The 24,748-nt window shown below is 43.8% G+C and overlaps 1 protein-coding gene and 1 pseudogene across 5 annotated transcripts in view; one reads left to right on the top strand and one right to left on the bottom strand.

The window, feature by feature from the left end:
- RBMX (RNA binding motif protein X-linked) overlaps nt 1–24,748 on the top strand; it is a 96,898-nt gene that overhangs the window by 14,974 nt on the left and 57,176 nt on the right. For 4 of the 5 annotated variants that reach the window (XR_012429912.1, XR_012429911.1, XR_012429915.1 and 1 more), the window contains exon 10: nt 16,479–16,573. The gene's annotated coding sequence lies outside the window, so the exon portion shown is untranslated. Of the gene's footprint in view, nt 1–16,478; nt 16,574–19,797; nt 19,893–24,748 lie in introns of those variants that run through there. The other variant, XR_012429914.1, reaches the window with a different exon arrangement.
- Nucleotides 16,344–16,994, bottom strand: LOC102140386 (ras-related protein Rab-28 pseudogene; annotated as a pseudogene).

The following is a 24,748-nucleotide window of genomic DNA, read 5'->3' as shown; positions in this document are numbered from 1 at the left end:
GGCTTGAGCCACCGCGCCCGGCCCAAAATGACATTTTTTAAGGACCCTGGTGTATGTTTAATTTTTAAGAAACTACCAATGTTTTCCCAAAGTGGTTGTACCATTTTATGCCCTCAGTAGCATTTTTTTTTTTTTTTTTTTTCATTTGAGAGGGAGTCTCTCACCCAGGCTGGAGTGCAGTGGCACGATCTCGGCTCACTGCAACCTCTGCCTCCTGGGTTCAAATGATTCTCCTGCTTCAGTCTCCCAAGTAGTAGGGATTACAGGCACCTGCCACCACACCCAGCTAATTTTTGTATTTTTAGTAGAGACGAGGTTTCGCCATGTTGGCCAGTTTGGTCTCTGATATCAGGTGATCCACCCTCCTTGGCCTCCCAAAGGGCTAGGATTACAGGCATGAGCCACCGTGCATGGCCTCATTCGCAATTTGTGAGAATTCTGGTTGCTCCATAACATCCTTAACAACATGTGCTGCTGTTGATCAGCTTCATTTTAACCATTCTGGTGGGTGGAGTAGTATTGTGATTTTAATTCACATTTCCCTGATGACTAATGATGCTGAGCACTTTTTAAAAAAAGCTTTATTTGGGGATAATTTTAAATTTTCAGAAGTTGTAAAGTATAGAGTTTTCGTATATGCACTACCTAATTTCCCGTAATTTTAATATCTTACGTAACTATGGTGTTTATCAACTAAGAGACTAATGTTGGTATGTTACCATTAAACTCCAGACTAGATTGGGTGTGATGTCTCGTGTCTGTCATCCCAGCATTTTGGGAGGCCAAGGTAGGCAATCACCTGAGCCCAGGTGACCAGCCTGGAGAACATAGTGAGACCCGACTCTACAAAAGAATACAAAAATTAGCTGGGTGTGGTATCAGGAACCTGAGATGGGAGGATGGCCTGAGCACAGGAAGTTGAGACTGCAGTGAGCCGAGATGATGCCACTGCACTCCAGCTTGGGTGACAGTGAGACCATGTCTTAAAGAAAAAACAGACTTTAGATTTCACATATTTTCTGCTGTCTTCTCTCCATTCCAGGATCTACTCCAATGTCTCACATTGTACTTCATACTGGGACATTTTTTTTGTTTGTTTTTGAAACAGTCTTGCTCTGTCACCCAGACTGGAGTGCAGTGGTGCAATCTCGGCTCACTATAACCTCCACCTCCTGGGTTCAAGCAATTCTCCTGCAGCCTCCCGAGTAGCTGGGATTACAGGCATCCACCACTATGCCGGGCTAATTTAATTTAATTTAATTTATTTATATAGAGACAGAGTCTCACTCTGTTGGCCCAGGCTGGAGTGCAGTGGCATGATCTCGGCTCACTGCAAGCTCTGCCTCCCAGGTTCACACCATTCTCCTGCCTCAGCCTCCCGAGTACCTGGGACTACAGGTGCCTGCCAGCATGCCTGGCTAATTTTTTGTATTTTTAATAGACACGGGGTTTCACCGTGTTAGCTAGGATGGTCTAGATCTCCTGACCTCGTGATCTACCTGCCTCGGCCTCCCAAAGTGCTGGAATTACAGGCGTGAGCCACCATCTCTGGCCCATATGTCAGGGTAATTTTTGTATTTTTTCTTTTTTTTTTTTTTTTGAGATGGAGTCTTGCTCTGTTGCCCAGGCTGGAGTGCAGTGGCGTGCTCTCAGCTCACTGCAACCTCTGCGTCCTGGGTTCAAGTGATTTTCCTATCTCAGCCTACTAAGTAGCTGGGATTACAGGCGTGTACCACCACGCTCAGCTAATTTTTGTATTTTTAGTAGAGATGGGGTTTCACCATGTTGGCCAGACTGGTCTCGAACTTCTGACCTCATGATCCACCCGCCTCAGCCTCCCAAAGTGCTGGGATTACAGGCATAAGCCGCCGTGCCCGGCAATTTTTGTATTTTTAGTAGAGATGGGGTTTTGCCATGTTGGCCAGGCGGGTGGGCAGTTTCTCACGTGCTTAGTTAGCCATGTGGCATAACTATTATCACAAAGTGTCTAAGACTTTTGTCCGTCTTAAAAATTGGGTTGCCTGCTTTTAAACGTTACAGAATTTCTCCATGTGTTCTGGATACAAATTGTCAGATGTGTTTTGAATTTCCCCTCCCAGTCTATCTTGCCTATTTTTTATTTTTTTCAATGAGCAAATGAAATCTAGTTTAACAAAAATGGTTCTTGGTTTCTGTGACCTAACAAAATTGCCTACTCCCTGGTCATAAATATTTTTTCCTGTCTTCTAGAAGTTTTGTAAGTGTTGTAAGTAGACCAGGTCTCACAACCTCATGACAAGGTTTCACCATGTTGCTTAGGCTGGTCTTCAACTCCTGGGCTCAGGGGATCCACCTGCCTAGGCCTCCCAACATGCTGAGATTACATACATGAGACACCATGCCTGTACAAGTTTTGTGGTTTTAACTTTTGTGTTATGTCTGTAATCCATTTTGAATTTTTTTGGGTATGAGGTAGGTGTTGAAATTGATTTTTTCAAATACAGATAGGCATTTGAGTATCTTTTTTTGAAAAGACTAGCCTCCAGTACTTCAGTATCTTAATAGGAAACATACATACCTGTGTCCATTACTGTACTTAAAAAAATTGATCGGTAATGTCTATGTCTATTTTTATCTGGATTACTGTAGGATTTTTTTTTTTTTTGAGACATAGTTTTGGTCTTGTCACCCAGGCTGGAATGCAATGACATGATCTCAGCTCACTGCAACCTCCGTCTCCCCGATTCAAGTGATTCTCCTGCCTCAGCTTCCCGAGTAGCTGGGATTACAGGCGCCCACCATCATGCCTGACTAATTTTTGTATTTTTAGTAGAGATGGGGTTTTGCCGTGTTGGCCAGGCTAGTCTCGAACTGCTCACCTCAGGTGATCCACCAGCCTTGGCTTCCTAAAGTACTGGGATTACAGGCGTGAGCCTCTGCGCCCGGCCTGATTACTGTAGTTCTATAGTAAGCTCTCTAAGGATATTAATCTCTTAAAGTCCTGAAGTTTTCTTCTTGCAGAGTGTATTTCTTTTTCTTTGAAGTTACTATTGCTGTTTTTTTCTACTTCAAACTTCTTATTAGGGACTTTCCTCAAATAATTGGAAAGTTTTGGCTCTGTGTTCATGATTATAAGAAGAGAGGAGATTAACATGTTTATAAGCTCTGAGGGCTTTTTTACTGAGCTTCACTGTGGATGCTGTTTGTTGGTGAACCCCTGTGCTATGGTTTGAATGTTCCCTCCGAAACCCATGGTGAAACTTTTTTTTGAGATAGAGTTTCACTTTTGTGGCCCAGGCTGGAGTGCAATGGCGTGATCTCGCCTCACCGCAACCTCTGCCTCCCAGGTTCAAGCGATTCTCCTGCTGCAGCCTCCCAAGTAGCTGGGATTACAGGTGGGCGCCACCATGCCCAGCTAATTTTTGTATTTTTAGTGGAGATGGGGTTTCACCATGTTGGCCAGGCTGATCTCGAACTCCTGACCTCAGGTGATCTGCCTGCCTCGGCCACCCAAAGTGCTGGGATTACAGGCATGAGCCACCGTGCCTGGCCCATGTTGAAACTTAATTCCCAGTGATTCATGGATTAATGGGTTAATGGATTATCATGGGAGTGGGACTGGTGGCTTTATGAGAAGAGGAAGATACCTGAACTAGTACACTCAGCTTCTTCACCATGTGATACCCTGCACTGCTTTGGATTCTGCAGAGTCCCCACCAGCAAGGAGGCTCTCACCAGATGTGGCCCCTTGACCTTGGACTTCTCAGCAAGCAAAACTAAAAGGAATCAATTCTTTATAAATTACCCAGTCACAGGTACTCAGAAAACAGAATGAGATACCCTGATGTCAATTTCTTCAGGGATTTTTTTATTGGAAAGAATTCCTCGGCCGGGCGCGGTGGCTCAAGCCTGTAATCCCAGCACTTTGGGAGGCCGAGACGGGCGGATCACGAGGTCAGGAGATCGAGACCATCCTGGCTGACACAGTGAAACCCCGTCTCTACTAAAAAATACAAAAAAAAAACTAGCCGGGCGAGGTGGCGGGCGCCTGTAGTCCCAGCTACTCGGGAGGCTGAGGCAGGAGAATGGCGTGAACCCGGGAGGTGGAGCTTGCAGTGAGCCAAGATCACGCCACTGCACTCCAGCCTGGGCGGCAGAGCGAGACTCTGTCTCAAAAAAAAAAAAAAAAAAAAAAGAATTCCTCAAGGAACATATGGCCAAATTCTTGCCTTGAAAGTATAGGTTGTATTGACCAGCTGAAGGTGTAGTTTTCAGGGTGGCCTGTGTGCCTGCACATGTAATATGGTCCCCTGTTCAACTGGGCTCCAGTGCTGCCTAAATGGAACCCACCTCCCACTGGCTTGGCACAGATGTTCTTTGTCTTGCTGTGGTGATGAGGTGGGAGATGATCTTTCTGGTGCAATGTTGCAGGAGAAAGGGCACAATGACACATTTCACCCCTAGCTTCTCCTCTGTCCATGGAGCCCCCTCCTCCGTTTTAGGCTACCCTTAACCTGACTTCGTTCCTACCCCAAACTCGCCCTCCCCTGTCTCTAGGTGTTTCTCTGTTCTATCTAGACTGAGTTCACATCCCAGTTTCAGCATTACCAGCTGTGTGACCTTGGGCAAGTTGCTTAACCTCGCTAGTTTTCTCATCTATAAAATGGGAATAATAATTATATCATTGGCTGCTAAGATAAATGAGTTAATAGTTTCTGGCATATGGTAAATGCTGCATAAGTGTTAGATTTTATTATTTTAATCAATTTTCTTCTTGTGTGTCATCTTTAGGGCTAGAATGAGGGGAAGGAACCAGCACTTTGTTAGATCAGTATCTTGTCAAGGACAGGATAAAGCTGAGTTTCTTCCTTTGTGTCCTGAGTTCGTCATACTCCTCAAATATTTTGGTGTATTCTGATTAGTACACACAGAGCCGTCCTCATTTTGTTTTTACTTTTCTTTCCCATTCCGACTCCCATACATTCACCTACCACTGGCAATCACTTTAATGCATTTAATGTATGTCCTTTTGTTGTATGTGTTTTTATGTTTTTGTTTTTGTTTGAGACTGAGTCTTGCTCTTGTTGCCCAGGCTGTAGTGCAGTGGCACGATCTCGGTTCACCACAACCTCCACCTCCAAGGTTCAAGCAATTTTCCTGCCTCAGCCTCCCAAGTAGACAGGATTATGGGTGCCCGCCACCATGCCTGGCTAATTTTTGTATTTTTAGCACAGACGGGGTTTCACTATGTTGGCCAGGCTGGGCTTGTACTCCTTACCACAAGCGATCCGCCCGCCTCAGCCTCCCAAAGTGCTGAGATTATAGGTGTGAGCCATTGCATCCTGCCAGGAAACTTTTAATACTGTTTCTTTTTCCTGGTTATTTAGAGGCAAAGTTATCAGCTGAAAGTGAGGAGTGAAAAGTAGAGATTTGAGGAGAGAGAATAAATGAGACAGTCATTTGAAAAGTTAGAAAGCGAACAAACTAGAGAAGTATTTGGTAATTTTGAGTCCCATTTGAGATTTGCATCATGAATTTATAGAGACACCAGTTGAACATGCTTATATATTTGTCTCTAGCAGTACTTGCAGCTCGAATGCAGATGTTGATCCCACAAAGCAAGTATACAGTGAGGGAGAAGTAAATGCTCGAAGATAACTTGATGTACCATGAGAAGGTAGAAAGGATACGGGACAGTAAAATCAACAATAACTATGCATTACACTATGCTGTCCACATACTACCCCAGTTCCTTACTCTCCTTTGTGGCCAAATGTCTTGAAAGTCACTCATGCCTGCTGCCTGCAATTCCTGTTCCCACATTCTGTTTAATTTCATTTCAGTCAAGTTTTCACTCTCATCATTCCACTGAAACTGCTCTTGTCAAGGTCACCAGTGACCTGCACATTGTTAGATTCAATCCAAATTTTCCTCTTCCATATTTTGTTCCATTAGTCACTTTTTCCCTGATAGAATATCTTTTTTTGAATTTTAGGATAATACGCTTTTTATTTTTCTTTTTCCCTTTTGAGACGGAGTCTTAACTCTATTTCCCAGGCTGGTAGTGCAGTGGCGTGATCTCGGCTCACTGCAACCTCTGCCAGCCGGGTTCAAGTGATTCTCCTGCCTCACTGTCCTGAGTAGCTGGGACTACAGGCACCCGCCACTACCCCCAGCTAATTTTTTGTAATTTTGGTAGAGATGCGGTTTTGTCATGTTGGCCAGGCTGGTCTCGACCTCTCGACCTCAGGTGATCCAGTAACCTTGGCCTCCCAGAGTGCGGGGATTATAGGCGAGAGACACCGTGCCCAGCCCAATTCCTTTTTCTTTTACCCCACTGATCACTCCTAGTCTCTTGCTGATCATCTTCCCTAACCACTCTTTTTTTTTTGTTTGTTTTCCTTTGAGACAGGGTCTCACTCTGTCGCTCAGGCAGGAGTATAGTGGTGTGATCTCTGCTCATGGCAATCTTCGCCTCCTGGGCTCAAGTGATTCTCCTGCCTCAGCCTCCTGAGTAGCTGGTATTAACAGGCACTCACCACCACACTTGGCTGATTTTTCTTTTTTTTTGAGACTGAGTCTGGCTCTGTCGCCCAGGCTGGAGTGCGGTGGCCGGATCTCAGCTCACTGCAAGCTCCGCCTCCCGGGTTCACGCCATTCTCCTGCCTCAGCCTCCCGAGTAGCTGGGACCACAGGCGCCCGCCACTTCGCCCGGCTAGTTTTTTGTATTTTTTAGTAGAGACGGGGTTTCACCGTGTTAGCCAGGATGGTCTCAATCTCCTGACCTCGTGATCCGCCCGTCTCAGCCTCCCAAAGTGCTGGGATTACAGGCTTGAGCCACCGCGCCCGGCCTTGGCTGATTTTTCTAGTGTTAGTAGAGACAAGGTTTCCCCATGTTGGACAGGCTGGTTTCGAACTCCTGACTTGAAATGATCTGCTTGTCTCAGCCTCCCAAAGAGCTGGGATTACAGGCGTGAGCCACCGCGACCTGCCGAGGTACCGATTTTTAAATACCCATTGTTTCTTTTTGTCTTCCCGTGATAGAATATAATCTCCCTAAGATGAGGGATCTTTGCCTGTTTTGTTTATTCCTGCATCCCCAAAGCCTGAAGTGATGCCTAGAACATGGTAGGAGTTCAACAAGTATGTGTTAAATGAATATGCTTCACTTCTCATAGTTGTTCTTCCAAAAATATCTCTGGACACACTTTAACTGTTTTGCGTACATCTTCAAGTGTACTGCCTTACGGCCACCCCGAAGAAAGACAATCTAAAGTTCTGTGAATAGTTGCATTCAACTCCAAGTGTAGAATGTCTGTAATCTTACCTCCAAATTTTCTAATACATAAACTGAAAATGTTAAAATGTATCCCTAAACATTCTATATAAAATATTGGGAGAAGAGAAAACAAGAGTATGATACAGTAAAAGGAGAAATTCAGGTAGAGACTATAACTCTTGCTTAGGTAATTGGTCACAAGGCAATAACTGTTAATTACAATATCCTTCCTAAAATACCCATTTTGTATATATATTTTTTACCTTAGTTAATCCTGGCATTTTACTTGGTTTACTAAACCTTCAATCCAGAGGGTTCTAAGCCTGTGTGATGTAATACTCTTCCTTTAGCTTTTTTATGGTTTTTTTTTGAGACGGAGTCTCCCTCTGTCCCCCAGGGTGCAGTGCAGTGGTAGGATCTCGGCTCACTGCAAAGTCCGCCTCCAAGGTTCAAGGGATTCTCCTGCCTCAGCCTCCTGAGTAGCTGGGATTGATTATAGGCATCCACGACCACGCCCAGCTAATTTTTATATTTTTAGTACAGACAGGGTTTCATCATGTTGGCCAGGCTGGTCTTGTACTCCTGACCTCAAGTGATCTGCCCGCCTCAGCCTCCCAAAGTGTTGAGATTAAAAGTATTGAGATTACAGGCGTGAGCCACTGTACCTTGCCAGGAAACTTTTGGAAACTTTTAATATTGTTTCTTTTTCCTAGTTATTCAGAGGCAAAGTTATCACCTGAAAGTAAGGAGGAGTAAGTGGAGGTTTGAGGAGAGATAATAAATGAGACAGTCATTTGAAAAGTTGGAAAACGAACAAACTAGAGAAATATTTGGTAGTTTTGTGTCCCATTTGAGATCTCTATCATGAATTTATAGAGAAACTGGTTAAGCATGTTTATATATTTTTCTCTACCAACACTTACAGCTTGAGTGCAGGTGCTGGTTCCACAAAGCAAGTATACAGTGAGGGAGAAGTAACTCCTCGAAGATAAATTGATGTACCATGAGAAGGTAGAATGGATATGGTATAGTAAAATCAACAATAACTATGCACTACACTATGCTGTCCACATACTATCCCAGTTCCTTATTCTCCTTTGTGGCCAAATGTCTTGAAAGAGTTACTTATACCTGCTGCCTGCAGTTCCTCTTCCCACATTCTCTTTAATTCATTTCAGTCAAGCTGTCACTCTCATTGCACTAAAACTGCTCTTGTCAAGGTCACCAGTGACCTGCACATTGTTAGATTCAATCCACATTTTCCTCTTACTTCCATATTTGACTCTGTTAGTCTCTCCTTCCCTGATAGTATCCTAATTTTAGGATACTACACTTTCCTTTTCCTTTGCCCTATTTATCACTACTATTTTCAGTCATTTGCTGATTCTCTTCACTAACCTTTTTTTTTTTTTTTTTTTTTGAGACAGGGTCTCACTGTGTCCTGGAGTGCCACTGCAATCTCAGCTTACTGTAACCTCCGCCTCCCTGGTTCAAGTGATTTTCCTGCCTCAGCTTCCTGAGATTCTGGGATTACAGGTGTCCACCACTACACCCAGCTAATTTTTTGTATTTTTAGTAGAGATGGGGTTTCACCATGTTGGCCAGGCTGGTCTTTTAACTCCTGACCTCAGGTGATCCAACTGCCTTGGGCTCCCAAAGTGTTGTGATTACAGGTGTGATTCATGGCTCCAGGCCCAGACTTTGTTCTATGTACTTTTCATGAACATATTTGTTCCTCATTGCCGGGCGCGGTGGCTCATGCCTGTGATCCCAGCACTTTGGGAGGCCAAGGCTGGCGGATCACTGGAGGTCAGGTGTTCAAGACCAACCTGGCCAACATGGCAAAACCCCGTCTCTGCTAAAAGTGTAAAAATTAGCCGAGCATGGTGGTGGGTGCCTCTCATACTAGCTACTCAGGGAGTCTGAGGCACGAGAATCGCTTGAACCCTGGAGGTGGAGGTTGCAGTGTGCTGAGATCGCGCCACTGCACTCTAGCCTGGGCGACAAGAGCATGACTCTGTCTCAAAAAAAAAAAAAAAAAATTTTTGCCCTCACAAGAACCTATAAGGTAAATACTATTATTTAGTATCCTCTCATTGAAGGCATGAGGAAATTCAGTTACATAAATTAAGTAAATTACCCAAGTTACATACCTATATACTGATAGACTTGGATTTCAAGTAGTGTTGTTCCAGAAATCATGTTTTTAACTAGTATGCTACATGACCTGTCATGTATATTAATACATGTAATACTTTATGAATCATTACTTAAGGTGACGTTTAGTCATCCACACAGAAATGTCACATGTAAAATTAGGTGTAAGTAATGAGGTTGCTGGAGTGGTATGGGTTGGAGGTAAATTTGGGAGTCATAAGCATGTGGATGGCACTATAAGGTATGAATATCAAAGTGGGTGAGATCACTCAGGAGGAATGTAAATCGAGAAGTCCAAGGACTGAATCCTGGCATGCTCCAACATTTTAGAGGCCCACGAGGTGAGAATGTAACATGAAATCTGAAAAGGAGTGGGCTCAGAGGTAGGAGGAAAATCAGGATAGTGTGTTTTCTAGAAAGCCAAGAGAAAGTTGCAAGAATGACTGTTGAATGCCACTCAGAGGTAAAGAAAAAGGAGTGAGCATTCGACACAACATGCTACATGGGTTGGGCGTACTAACATGCAGTCAACAAAAGCCATTTCAGGGGGATGGAGGGTGCACAACCGTATTTGAAGTGGGTTGAGGTGAGGATGGCACAGAAACAAAGACAAGAACTAGATTGAGCTATTTTGAGAAGTTTTGCTGTGGTGAAGGACAGAAAAGTAGGAGGATGTGGGGTCAGGGGAGGTATTTTAAAAATGGGAGATACTAGAATATCTTTATTTTTTATTGAGACGGAGTTTTACTCTTGTCGCCCAGGCTGGAGTGCAATGGTGTGATCTCGGCTCACGGCAACCTCCCAGGTTCAAGTGATTCTCCTGCCTCAGCCTCCCAAGTAGCTAAGATTACAGGCACACGCCACCATGCCCGGATAATTTTGTATTTTTAGTAGAGCCAGTGTTTCTCCATGTTGATGAGGCTGGTCTCAAACTGACCTCAGGTGATCTGCCCAACTCGGCCTCCCAGAGTGCTGGGATTACAGGTGTGAGCCACTGTGCCTGGCACTAGAATATAGGTTTGTGGGACTGTTCCAGTAAAGGGGCAGAAATTAAGACATGAGAATGAGGGGATGACAGTATTAATGAAGTCTTCAGATAAGGGAAGATGGAAGCCAAAAAAGTTATAGGGTGACGTGAAGAGCAGAAGTATTGGCCGGGCATGATGGCTTAAGCCTGTAATCCCAGCACTTTGGGAGGCCAAGACGGGCAGATCACGAGGTCAGGAGATCGAGACCATCCTGGCTAACATGGTGAAACCCCGTCTCTACTAAAAAAAAATAAAACTAGCCGGTCGAGGTGGCGGGCGCCTGTAGTCCCAGCTATGCAGGAGGCTGAGGCAGGAGAATGGCGTAAACCCGGGAGGCGGAGCTTGCAGTGAGCTGAGATCCGGCCACTGCACTCCAGCCTTGGCGACAAAGCGAGACTCTGTCTCAACAACAACAACAAAAGAGCAGAAGTATTTCATCTACCACATTACGAGGGAAGGAAGGCAAAGAATGAGAGTGGACAAGCAAGAGATTAGTAGATTAGGTTGTGGGAAAATAAGGAAATTTACTTATTTATTTATTTATGAGATGGATCACCTTCTGTTCCCCAGGCTAGAGCGAAGTGGCATGATCTCGGCTCACTGCAATCTCTGTCTCTTGGGTTCAAGGGATTCTACTGCCTCAGCCTCCTGAGTAGATGGGATTACAGGTGCCTGCCACCATGCCTGACAAATTTTTGTATTTTTAGTAGAGACAGGGTTTCACCATGTTGGCCAGGCTGGTCTTGAACTCCTGACCTCACGTGATCTGCCCGCCTCAGCCTCCCAAAGTGCTGAGATTATAGGCGTGAGCCACTGTACCCTGCCAGGAAACTTTTAGTATTGTTTCTTCTAGTTATTTAGAGGCAAAGTTATCAGCTGAAAGTGAGGAGGAGTGAGAAGTGGAGGTTTGAGGAGAGATAATAAATGAGACAGTCATCTGAAAAATTGGAAAGTGAACAAACTAGAGAAGTATTTGGTAGTCTTAAGTCCCATTTGAGATTTGTATCATGAATTTATAGAGAAACTAGTTAAACGTGTTTATATATTTTTCTCTACCAACACTTACAGCTTGAGTGCAGGTGGTGGTTCCACAAAGCAAGTATACAATGGGGGAGAAGTTAATGCTCGAAGATAATTGATGTACCATGAGAAGGTAGAATGGATGTGGGACAGTAAAATCAACAATAACTATGCACTACACTATGCTGTCCACATACTATCCCAGTTCCTTATTCTCCTTTGTGGCCAAATGTCTTGAAAGAGTTACGTATGCCTGCTGCCACAATTCCCCTTACCACATTCTCTTTAATTCATTTCAGTCAAGCTTTCACTCACAATGCAAAAAGACTTCGCATTTCAGTCAAAGCAGTTTCAGTGAAACTGCTTTTGTCAAGGTCACCAGTGACCTGCACATTGTTAGATTCAATCTGAATTTTCCTCTTCCATATTTGACTCCTTCCCTGATAGTATCCTAATTTTAGGATACTACACTTTCTTTTTCTTCTACCCTATTGATCACTACTTCCAGTCTCTTGCTGATCCTCTTCCCTAACTTTTATTTTTTTTTGTTTTGGAGACAGGGTCTCACTGTGTCATCCAGGCTGGAGTGCAGTGGTATGATCTCTGCTCACTGCAACCTCCGCCTCCCAGGCTTGAGGGATTCTCTTCCCTCTGCCTCCTGAGTAGCTGGGATTATAGGTGCCCACCACCATGGCCGGCCAATTTTTGTGTTTTTAGTAGAGACGGGGTTTCATCATGTTATCCAGGCTGGTTTTGAACACCTGGCCTCAAATGATCTGTCCGACTCGGCTTCCCAAAGTGTTGTGATTACAGGTGTGAGCCACTGTGCCAGGCCGACGTACCAATTTTTAAAAACCCATTGTTTCTTTTTGTCTTCTCTTTTTTTTTTTTTTTTTGAGACGGAGTCTCGCTGTGTCGCCCAGGCTGGAGTGCAGTGGCGCGATCTCGGCTCACTGCAAGCTCCGCCTCCCGGGTTCACGCCATTCTCCTGCCTCAGCCTCCCGAGTAGCTGGGACTACAGGCGCCCGCCACCACGCCCAGCTAGTTTTTTGTATTTTTAGTAGAGACGGGGTTTCACCGTGTTAGCCAGGATGGTCTCGATCTCCTGACCTCGTGATCCACCCGCCTCGGCCTCCCAAAGTGCTGGGATTACAGGCTTGAGCCACCGCGCCCGGCCTTTTGTCTTCTCTTGATAGAATTACAATCTCCATAGGATCAGGGATCTTTGCCTGTTTTATTCCTGCATCCCCAAAGCCTGAGATGATGCCTAGAACATAGTAGTAGTTCAGCAAGTATATGTTAATTTAATGAATATGCTTCACTTCTCATTTGTTCTTCCAAAAATACCACTGCCTAACATACTTTAACTATTTGGCATACATCTTCAAGTGTACTGCTTTATGGCTGCCCCAAAGACAACCCTAAGTTTTGTGAATAGTTGCATTCAACTCCAAGTGCAGAATGTCTGCAGTCTTATTTTTCCAATATATAAACTGAAAATGTTAAACTGTATCCCTAAACATTCTATATAAAATATTGGGAGAAGAGAAAACAACAGTATGATGCAGTAAAAGGAGAAATTCAGGTAGAGACTATAACTCTTGCTTAGGTAACTAGTCACAAGGCAATAATTGGTAATTATAATATTATTCCTAAAATACCCATTTTGTATATATGTATATATTTTTTACCTCAGTTAATGGTTGGTATTTTACTTGGTTTACTAATCCTTCAGTCCTGAGGGGTCTAAGCCTGTATGATGTTGTAATAATCTTCCTTCAGCTTTTTTTTTTTTTTTTTTTTTTTTTTTTTTTTTTTTTTTTGAGACAGAGTCTTCCTCTGTAGCCCAGGCTGGAGTGCAGTGGTGCGATCTCAGCTCACTGCAAGCTCCGCCTCCAAGGTTCATGCCATTCTCCTGCCTCAGCCTCCTAAGTAGCTGGGTCTACGGGCGTCCACCACCACACCCAGCTAATTTTTTTAGTAGAGTCAGGGTTTCACCGTGTTAGCCAGGATGGTCTCGATCTCCTGACCTCGTGATCCGCCCGCCTTAGCCTCCCAAAGTACTGAGATTACAGGCGTGAACCACTGCACCTGGCCTCCTTTAGCTTTTAAAAAACATTTTGGCTGGGTGTGATGGCTCACAACTGTAATCTCAGCACTTTGGGAGGATAGCTTGAGGCCTAGGCAACATAGACCCTGTTTCCATGAAAAATAAAATTAGCTGGGCATGATGGCACTTGCCTATAGTCCTAGCTACTCAGGAGACTGAGGCCAGAGGATTGCTTGAGCCCATTAAGCCTGCAGTAAACTATGATCACACCACTGTACTCCAGCCTGGGGTGACAGAGCGAGACCCTGTCTCATAAAACAAACAAAACCGTTTTTATTCTACCACAAAAATGGGCATGAAAAAGATTTTAAAAATTGAAGTGTAACACACAGAGAAGTAAACAAAGTAACTTCCACTTCTGGAAATGATGGAGTAATTGATACAGCACCTGCTGTCTCCCCATAAACAACTGTAAAACTAACCAACATATAATGAGGCAACTGTTTTGAGACATTGCACAATAAGTACTCTAGAAATACAATCCCTGAGAAAACCACATGAGGAGAGCCCCATGGAGCCCCATGTTCATTCAATTCTCTGACTAGGGGCAATTTTCTGATTGTAGCACAGGAAGGTGAAGTTCAAACACAGCACACTGTTCTCACTCACTGGACAAGGGAAGCAAAGATCACAGTTTGGGTTTTGAAGTGGAAAAACATAGTGTCCCCCAGATGTTGGTGTGAGGGTTCCCTGCGGGTCTCTTAAAATTTTTTTTTGATTTTTGAGACGGAGTCTCACTCTGTTGTCCAGGTTGGAGTGCAGTGGTGCCATCTTGGCTCACTGTAACCTCCATCTCCCAGATTCAAGTGATTCTCCTGCCTCAGCCTTTCGAATAGCCGGGACTACAGGCATCCACCACCATGTCCGGCTAATTTTTGTATTTTTAAGTAGAGATGAGGTTTTGCCATGTTGGCTGGCTGGTCTTGAACTCCTGACCTCAGGTGATCTGCCCACCTCGGCCTCCCAAAGTATTGAGATTATAGGCGTGAGCCACCACCCTATGGGTCTTTTAAGAAAATTTAAATTTGTGAGAGAAAAACATCTGAACATCAGGTACAGTCTGATTCGCAAAGATTCAACAGTATATCACTGCCCAGGTGTGGTAGCTCACACCTATAATCCCAGCACTTTGGGAGGCCGAGGCAGAAGGATCACTTGAGGCCAAGAGTTTGAGACCAGCCTTTGAAACATAGCGAGACCCCATCTCTACAAAAAACTTAAAAATTAGCTGGGTGTGGTGGTACCTGCCTGTAGTTCCAACTATTTGAGAGGCTGAGGTGGGAGGATCGCTTGAGCCTGGGAGTTCGAGGCTGCAGTGAGTGTGGTTGTGGTTCTGCACTCCAGCCTGGGTGACGGAGGCCCTGTCTCAAAAACAAAAAAAATCTGAAAAAATAAAACCCACCACCACAACAGACCCCCAAAACAAACAAAACCTATGTCATAACTCATTCCTGGACTATTCTTACGCAGTTTGCAGGAGAAATTCCAGGTGGAGCATCAGCTGAACATTTATCTAAATTCATAAAGTCATCTAACCTATTACACAATACATCATGACTACAGTCTACAAAATAGGCAATTTAGGCCCCATTTATTCATTTATTTATTTCGAGACGGAATTTCGCTCTTGTTGCCCAGGCTAGAGTGCAATGGCTCAATCTCAGCTCACTGCAACCTCCGCCTTAGCCTCCTGAGTAGCTGGGATTACAGGCGTCTGCCACCATGCCCTGCTAATTTTTTTTGTATTTTTAGTAGAGACGGGGTTTCACCATGTTGGCCAGACTGGTCTCGAACTTCTGACCTCAGGTGATCCATCTGTGTCGGCCTCCCGATATGCTGGAATTACAGACGTGAGCCACTGCGCCTGGCCAGGCCCCTTTTTAAAAATGAAAAAATATTTCTATTACAGGCTTATTTTGAGCATGTTCAGTTAGATGACAGCTTTATTTTTATTTGCAACTGATAGCAACAGAATACCTTCTCAAGTATCTATAGGCAAAATATGTTAGTTGTGTGATATTTGCACCCTGAAGTATACTTTGAGATGTGTGAGTTCACATGAGAGAATGAAACCACTGTGACAAGATCCTGGCTGATGATCAAGACTAGGATACTTTCCATATTTGTTTAAAACATTTACATCAGGGAAAAAAGGAAGAACATACAGAGAAGCAACACCATTGTTTTTTCTTTTTTCTTTTTTTTTTTTTTTTTTCCCAGATGGAGTTTCGCTTGTTGCCCAGGCTGGAGTGCAATGGTGAGATCTTGGCTCACTGCAACCTCCACCTCCCGGGTTTAAGCGATTCTCCTGCCTCAGCCTCCCGAGTAGTTGGAATTACAGGTGTACACCACCACGCTCGGCTAATATTTTGTATTTTTAGTAGAGACGGGGTTTCACCATACTAGTCAGGCTGATCTCAAACTCCTGACCTCAGGTGATCGATCCACCTACCTCAGCCTCCCAAAGTGCTGGGATTATAGGCATGAGCCACTGTGCCTGGCCAGACACCATTCTTTTTCAGTGAAACAGCCTAATTCCTGAGAATGAGCCTTCCAGTTTGAATGCAATGTGTGTGGTCCCAGTGTTTAATTCTTTTGAATCCAAGTACATGCCTACGGCTAGGAGGAACACACAAGGATGAAGCAAGTTTGGAGGAAAGTGTTAACTGAACTACAGAGATGGTCACTGATAAAACAAGTTCTTAGAATTTCTCAGACACACCCAGAGGTGAAGGGCAGCCGGAACTATCAACACAATGGAAAAATGAGCTCACCCAGCTGCACACACAGAGCTTCTAGAAGGGTTAACAGCTCTTGCCATAGGTTCCTGGTTGTAGTTGACAATATCTGCCTTCACCACACTCTGTGACTGTTCTGTTTCTGCTTTGTTTAATTTGATTCCAAGGATTTCAGCAGCAACTTTTTGAAAACACAGGAAGACAGAGTCTGTTGCCTTGGCTGAAACCAAGTGGCTATTAAAACCGTTTTCCTGGCAAAACCGTAAGTGTTTTTCAGGTTTTACTGTTCGATTATGCTCCAAATCAATTTTATTGCCCACTAAGGCAACCAGTGGCTGAGTTTCTGACTCTTCACTCACTTTCTTCATTAATCTTCTAAAAATTCTCAAAGCTTGGATAACTTGTAATATCATATACCAAGAGGATTTCCTGTGCTCCATAGATGCATCTGTCCAACATTTTGCTTCCTATTGTCTGGCCTCCTGTATCCCAGACTAGAGAGTAGCATTCAAGTTTCCTGGCAATGTTATCGTTTTCAAAATAAATCAAGTCCTATAGTTTGTACTGGTTCCTGAAAGTTTTCTGAGCAAAATCTGCAGCTAAGGAGGTCTTCCGGGAGGTGCTGTTCCCCAGCACGATGATTTTCAGTGCTGTTCCTGGCTCTCTTCCTTAGAGTCCTACATGATGTCCCAGGAACCATGCCCACCCCCCTCCCCCAGGTGGAGGGAGGAGGGGAAGGAGAATGTCTCCAGGGGTGAGGGAGGAAGAAGGGAGGTAGTGGGGACAGTACCTCACTTGTCTGCTCGATGTCAGCAGCTACTGGAGAATCTCTTGCCAGGTGCCATCTTGCCAATCTCTTCTCCCTCTGCCCCCTGTGGGTCTTTTGTTGAGGGCTGGGCTGTACATGCGTAGTATGAGATCCTTTGAGGCCTAGAAAAGAGCAGCTGCTATGGGGTTGAAAGAAGAATGGAGAAGGCCAGGTGCAGTGGCTCATGCCTGTAATCCCAGCACTTGGGGAGGCCAAGGTGGGCGGATCAGTTGAAGTCAGAAGTTTGAGACCAGCCTAGCCAACATGGCAAAACCCCATCTCTACTGAAAATACAGAAATTAGCCGGGTATGGTGGCTCATGCCTATAGTCCCAGCTACTTGAGAGGCTGAGGCAGGAGAATGGTTTGAACCCAGGAGGCAGAGGTTGCAGTGAGCCAACATTGCGCCATTGCACTCCAGCCTGGGTGACAGAGCAAGAGTCTGTCTCAAAAAAAAAAAGAAAAAAAAATGGAGATACTAGAGGTTGCACAGTACTGAGAAATATGAGGTTCTGACCTCGCCAGAGTGGAGAGAACTTTTTAACATCATAGGCATTCACTTGAAAAACCACACCTTAGGGGAAAGAACCACCTCCTAGAGTAGGGACTACTCTAGGTGGGGCGTGGTGACTCACGCCTGTAATCCCAGCACTTTGGGAGGCCAAGGTGGGCGGATCACGAGGTCAGGAGTTTGAGACCAGCCTGGCCAACATGGTGAAAACCCGTCTCTATCAAAAATACAAAAAAATTAGCTGGGCATAGTGACATGCGCCTGTCATTCCAGCTACTTGGGAGGCTGAGGCAAGAGAATCACTGAACCCGGGTGGCAGAGGTTGCAGTGAGCTGAGATTAGGGCACTGTACTCCAGCCTGGGAGAAGAGCAAGACTCCATCTCGAAAAAATAAAAGGCCGGATGTGGTGGCTCTCGCCTGTAATCCCAGCACTTTGGGAGGCTGAGGCAGGCGGATCATGAGGTCAGGAGATCGACACCATCCTGGCTAACACGGTGAAACCCCATCTCTACTAAAAATACAAATAAAATTAGCCAAGCATGGTGGCGGGCGCCTGTAGTCCCAGCTACTCGGGAGGCTGAGGCAGGAGAATGGCGTGAACCCGGGAGGCGGAGCTTGCAGTGAGCTGAGATCGTGCCACTCTACTCCAGCCTGGGTGACAGAGTGAGACTGTCTCAAAAAAAAAAAAAAAAAAAAAAAGACTAAGACTGCCGTAATAAAGCCTAAATTATGCCTCACTAGGATCAAGGATCAAGAAAATTAACTGCCTCTCAGAACAAAACTCAATACTTTTCAAAAGATGCAGCATAATCCAGATTCCTTACAACATATCACTCATAGTGTGCAATCTACAGTGAAACATTTACTAAACATGCCATGAAACAGGAAAACATGACCCATAAACAGAAAAAATGCCATAGGTTCCCGTTTTTTATTCCCTTCCTATCTTCCCTTTCCTTCTCTGCTTCTGTTCCTTTTCCATCTTTTTTTTTTTCTATGCACCTCTTCCCTTTCTTTCCTTTCTCTACCTATTTCCTTTCATTCGCCCCCCACCTCCAATTTTCCATCTGTTCTCATCTTTTTTTTTCTTTTTTTTTTTTTTGAGATGGAGTCTCGCTCTGTCACCCAAGCTGGAGTTCAGTGGCGTGATCTCAGCTCACTGCAACCTCTGCCTCCCAGGTTCAAGCGATTCTCCTGCCTCAGCCTACTCTGAGTAGCTGGGACTACAGGCGCCTACCACCACGCCCACCTAATTTTTATATTTTGGTAGAGACGGGGTTTTACCATATTGGCCAGGCTGGTCTCTAACTCCTGACCTTGTGATCTGCCTGCCTGGGCCTCCCAAAGTGCTGGGATTACGGGTGTGAGTCATCATGCCCAGCCCTCTTCTCATCTTTCTTTCCCTTTCCATGTTTTCTTTTATTCTGTTACCATCTATCTTTCCCATATAACCATCGTGTCCCACATTCTTCCTTTCCCTTCTCATTTCCCAATCCCTTTCTTTCTTTCCTTTCCCTCACTTCTTTTTTTTTTTTTTTTTTTGAGACCGAGTCTCAGTCTCTCGTTGTCCAGGCTGGAGTACAGTAGCGTGATCTCAGTTCCCTGCAACCTTTGCCTCCCGGTTCAAGTGATTCTCCTGCCTCAGCCTCCAGAGTAGTTGGGATTACAGGTGCCCGCCACCACGCCTTGCTGATTTTTGTAGTTTTAGTAGAGACAAGAGTTTCACCATCTTGGTCAGGCTGGCCTTGAACTCCTGGCTTCGTGATCCACCCGCCGCAGCCTCCCAAAGTGCTTGGATTATAGGCGTGAACCACCGCCTCTGGCCCCTTTCCCTCACTTCTAATCATTTTTTCTCTTCATACCTTCCCTTCCCTGTATGGAAAAGTTGGCAGTGGGTCACCACGGGGCATCAAAGAAGTAAGGGGAGAGCTACACAAAGGCATATTGATAGCATGTTCACCAGAGTTCAAAGTTTTAGGGTCTTGGTGGGTAGAGGGATCATGAAGTGGCAAGAAGATGAGATTGCTGGTGTGGTGGGGTGGGGATTACTTGCACTGAGCAAATAAGTAAATGTATTGAACGGGCTCAGTAGCAGAATGAATATGACAGAGGAAGGAATCAGTAAACATGAACATAAAATAATACAAATTATCTAATCTGAGGCCAGGTGCAGTGGCTCATACCTGTAATGCCAGCACTTTTGGAGGCTGAGGCAGGAGGATCACCTGAGCTCAGGAGTTTGAGATCAGTATGGACAACATGGTGAGACCCCATCTCTACCAAAAACTTAAAATTTAGCCGGGCATGGTGGTGCATGTCTGTAGTCCAAGCTACTTAGGGGGCTGAGGTAGAAGGATCGCTTGGGCTCAGGAGATGGAGGCTGCAGTGAGCTATGATTGTGCTGTTGCCCTCCAGCCTGGGGGACAGAGTGAGACCTTGTCTAAAAAAAAAATTAATCTGAGCAACAGATAGAAAGTAAACGTAAATATATGGCCGGGTGCAGTGGTTCATGCATGTAATCCCAGCACTTTGGGAAGCTGAGATGGGCAGATCGCTTGAGCTCAGAAAATCAAGACAAGCCTGGGCAATGTGGCAAAACCCCTTCCCTACAAAAATATAAAAATTAACCAGGCATGGTGGTGTGCACCTGTAGTCTCAGCTACTTGGGAGGATGAGGGTGAGAGGATCGCTTGAGCTTGGGAGGTGGAGGTTGCAGCGAGATTGTGCCACTGAACTCTAGCCTGGGTGACAGAGCGAGACAGTCTCAAAAAAAAAAAAAAAAAAAAAGAATAGAGCCCCAGAGACCTGTGGTACAATAACAAAAGAAGTAAATAACACATATTGTAAGAGTTACAGAATAAGAAGTGAGAGAAAATGTGGGGTTGAAAATATATTGGATGAAATAAGGCTAAAATTTTCCTAAATTTTGTGAAAGGTGTAAACTTACAGATTCAAGAAGTTGTGAATGAATGCCAGAGGATAAACTCAAAGAAATACATGCTAAGATACTTTTTTTTTTAAGAGGAGTCTCACTCTGTCACCCAGGCTGGAGTGCAGTGGCATGATCTCGGTTCACTGCAACCTCAGCCTCCCCAGTAGCTGGGATTACAGGCACCTACCACCATACCCAGCTAATTTTTGTATTTTTAGTAGAGACGAGGTTTCACCATGTTGGCCAGGCTAGTCTCGAACTCCTGACCTCACGTGATCCCCCTGCCTCGGCCTCCCAAAGTGCTGGAATTATAGGCATGAGCCACCGCACCTGACCCGCTAAGACACATCTTAATTAAACTTTTGAAAACTAAAAGGAAAAGTCTTGAAGGTGGCTACAGAGAAATGATGTGTTGTATATAGGGGAACACCAATTTGAATGGCAGCAAATTTTTCACCTGAAACAATGGAGGTCAGAAGGCAGTGGCACAATATTTTATAAGTTATCTCAAGAAAATAACTATCAATTACAAATTCTCTCTCTGGTGACAATATCCTTGAGGAATGAAGGAGAAATAAAGACATTTTTAGACAAAGGAAAACAGAATTTGATGCTAGCGGACCTACCCTCAAAGAATGGCTGATGGAAGTTCTCCAAACAGAAAGGAAATTACAACAGAAGATGTGGAACTTCAAAAAGAAAAAAGAACAATGGAGTAGGTAAAAGTAGGAATAAGAATAATAGACTATCTTCAACAGTTCTAGAAATATTTGGTGGTTGAACCAAAGTCATATCATCTGATATGGTGCTCAGTGTATGTAGAAGAAATGTACATTGTCACCACATATGCTTTGCATATAATTATATTTTTAAATGGATGTAATATGTAAATATGTTTTAAGAGTGGGGAGGGTGAAGAGACTTAAATGGAAGCAAAGTTTCTGCACTTCATTCAAAACATAAATTGTATACATTGTTGATATCACTAGACTGTGAATAGTTATGTATTTATATTGTGATAGAGTGACCACTAAGCCAATACAAAGTGGTATGTTCAAAAATACTATAACTAATTCAAGATACAATTCTACAGAATGTTTAAGAAACTCACATGAGGCCAGGTGTGGTGGCTCACGCCTGTAATCCCAGCACTTTGGTAGGCTGAGGCGGGTGAATTACCTGAGGTCAGGAGTTTAAGACCAGCCTGGCCAGTATGGTGAAACCCCATCTCTACTAAAACTACAAAAATTAGCCAGGCGTGGTAGCTCATGTCTGTAATCCCAGCTACTCGGGAGTCTGAGGCAGGAGAATCAGTTGAACCTGGGAGGCGGAGTTTGCAGTGAGCCGAGATGGCGCCGTTGCACTCCTATCTGGGCAACACAGCAAGACTGTCTCAAAAAAAAAAAAAGTAAAGAAAAACAGAAGAATGAGAAACTGAGAAACAGAAGGGACAGAAAAAAAATAAATGGCAAACATAAGCCCTAACACATCAATAATTATTATGAAAGTTAATGATCTGAATATACTAATTATAACACAAATTGGAAGAGTAGATACAGAATGTAATCCAACTATGTGCTATTTACAGTAAACTGATTTCAAAACATGGTTCACATAGGTAAGTTGAAAGTAAAAGGATGGAAAAAGATGTCATACAAGTATATAATGAAATAATCAGGAATGTATTAATATCAGATACAGTAGACTTCAAAGCAAAGAAAATTACTAGGGATAAAGAGGGGCGTTATTTAATGATGAAAGGATCAATCTAAAGAAGACGATGATCCTTAATTTTGTATGCACCAAACAACAAAGCTTAACCTTCATAAATAAAAACTGATAGAATTAAGAAGAAATTTAAACATCCATAATCACCAAACAACAAAGCTTAACCTTTATAAATAAAAACTGATAGAATTAAGAAGAAATTTAAACATCCATAATTGTAGACAGGGATTTCAATATCCACACTCAGTATTGACAGACTACTGTAAATATAATCAGCAAAGATATAGAAGAACTGAAGAATGTCATCAACTAAGAGGATCCAGTTGACGTTTATAGAACACTCTACCAACAACAGAATACACATTACTTTCAAGTGCCCATAAAATATTCGCCAAGATAGAATCATATCCTGGGTCATAAAACTCAATTAAAAAAAAATTCAACTCAGAACGTATTTTCTGTTGCTGCTGTAACAAATTACCACATACTTAGTGGTTTAGATAATTACAAATATATTATCTTACATTTCTGTAAGTCAGGTGTCTGACATGGGTCTCAGGTTAAAATCAAGGCACCAGAAGAGCTGCATTCTTTTCTTTCTTGTTTTTTTTTTTTTTTTTTTTTTTGAGATGGGAGTTTCACTCTTCTTGCCCAGACTGGAGTGCAATGGTGCGATCTCGGCTCACCGCAACCTCTGCCTCCCAGGTTCAAGCGATTCTCCTGCTTCAGCCTCCGGAGTAGCTGAGATTACAGGCATGTACCACCATGCCCGGCTAATTTTCTATTTTTAGTAGAGATGGGGTTTCACCATGTTAGTCAGGCTGGTCTCGAACTCCTGACCTCAGGTGATCCACCTGCCTCGGCCTCCCAAAGTGCTGGGATTACAGGTGTGAGGTACCGTGCCTGGCCGGCTGCATTCCTTTCTATAGGCTCTAAGGGAGAATCCATTTCCTTGCTCAATTGTTGACATACTTCAATTCCTTGTGGTTATAAGAATGAGGTCCATGTTTACTTGCAGACTGTAAACTGAAGCTGTTCCCAGCTTTTAGAGGCTAACAGATTCCTTGGCTTGTGTCCCGCTTCCTTCATCTTCAAAGTCAGCAATGGCAGATTAAATCCTTGTCATGCTGCATCTCTCTTTTTTGCTTCCCTCTTCCACTTTTTTTTTTTTTAGACCCAATTTCGCTCTTGTTGCTCAGGCTGGGGTGCAGTGGTGTGATCTTGGCTCATTGCAGCCTCCGCCTCCTGGGTTCAAGTGATTCTCCTGTCTCAGCCTCCCGAGTAGCTCTGATTACAGGCATGCGCCACCACACCCTGCTAATTTTGTATTTTTAGTAGAGATGGGGTTTCACCATGTTGGTCAGGCTGGTCTCGAACTCCTGACCTCAGGTAATCCACCCATCTCGGCTTCCCAAAGTGCTGAGATTACAGGCGTGAGCCACTTCGCTTGGCCCCTCTTCCACTTTTATGATTAGATTGGGCCCATGTGGATAAACCAGGGTAATCTCCTATTTTTAGTAAACTGATTAGCATCTTTAATTTCATCTGCAGTCTTAATTCCTCTTTGCCATGTATCATAACATACAGGTTCCAATGATTAAGATGTAGACATCTTTGGGTGGCCATTATTCTGCCTACCACACAGAATATGTCCTCTGACTGTAGTAGAACCAAACTAGAAATCAGTAATAGAAATACATGCCACCACGCCTGGCCGATTTTAGTTTTGTAGAGATGGGGTCTCACTTTGCTGTTCAGGCCGGTCTGGAGCTGCTGGGCTCATGTGATCCTGCCTTGGCATCCCAAAGTGGTGGGATTATAGGCATGAACCACTGTACCTGGTCTAATTTACTTTTTATAGTGTACAATTCAATGTTTTGGGTTTTTTTTTTTTTTTCTTTTTAAAGCATATTTACAGAGTTGTGCAACCATCACCACTATCTAACTTAAGAATATTTTAGCCAGGCATGGTAGGTAGCACGTGCCTGTAGTCCATGCTACTTGGGAGGCTGAGGCAGGAGAATTGCTTGAGCCCAGGAGGTTAAGGCTGCAGTGAGCTATGATCACACCACTGTATGTCAGCCTGTGTGACAGAGTGAGACCTTGTTTCCAAAAAAAAGAAAAAAATTTCCATCACCCTAAAAGGAAACCCCTTATTTACTCTTAGTCACTTTCTATTCCTTTCTGCCCCTGGGCCCAGAAATAACTACTTTCTATTTCTATGAATTTTCCTATTCTGTGCTTGCATATAAATTGAATCATACAATATTTAGTTTTTCATGACTGACTTCTTTTACTTAGAATGTTTTCAAAGTTCATGCACATTGAGGTATACATCAGCACTTCATCTCTTGGTCAAATAATATTACATTGTATGAATGTATCATATTTGGTTTGTCCATTCATCAGTTGATAGATATTTGGGAGTTATACTTTTTGTCTATGATGAATAATGCTA

This window comes from Macaca fascicularis, chromosome X (genome assembly GCF_037993035.2).
Source record: "Macaca fascicularis isolate 582-1 chromosome X, T2T-MFA8v1.1".
In the NCBI taxonomy this organism is placed as follows: domain Eukaryota; kingdom Metazoa; phylum Chordata; class Mammalia; order Primates; family Cercopithecidae; genus Macaca; species Macaca fascicularis.
This window is presented reverse-complemented; position numbering and strand designations above follow the sequence as displayed.